We start from the raw sequence: 612 nt of genomic DNA, 5'->3' as shown, positions 1-612 counted from the left end.
GTGCAGACGCTGGGAGTTATTACCAACTTCTGACCTTGGAAATACTGTTCAAACATCATCTTAATGCACCCCACCTGTAGTATTCTATTCTATATGCAATAAAGGTATTTTTAGATGATAAAGAGTGTTTCTACGAGTTCAGCTATCTGGAGAGAGAGCTGTTAATGGTAATGGCATCTGCTTATATAGACCATAGAAGTCTTAACAAGGGATTAATTACAGTACAACGGCTTTGATCCAGAATAGTCAGAAGTTGATATTTGAATTCCTTTTGTCTGCAATCTAAAGAAAGCATGTTTTCTGCTGGAAGCTTAGTCAGAAGGTGTAATTTGAATTCCTTCTGTCTGCTTCTAAAGTGTGCATGTTTTTGTGCAAGCAAAGCTCAGTCAAAAGGCGCTTCGAAATAGTGCATGCCTACAATAAAAAAGGAGATGAGTAATTCGTCATTCTCCAGCTGATTCTGCAAGAGACAGAGCCGTGTTTTCAGGATTTGAGTTTCTGTGAATTGATGTTTCTTCCTGTTTTTCCTGAGGAGACCAGCCAATAAGCTTGTTAAAATCTTACTGCCTCCTTGCCAGCTATTTGGAGAGATTTTGAAATGCAAATGAATTC

This window comes from Vipera berus, assembly GCF_964194415.1.
Source record: "Vipera berus genome assembly, chromosome: 1".
Classification (NCBI taxonomy): Eukaryota; Metazoa; Chordata; class Lepidosauria; order Squamata; family Viperidae; genus Vipera; species Vipera berus.
This window is presented reverse-complemented; position numbering follows the sequence as displayed.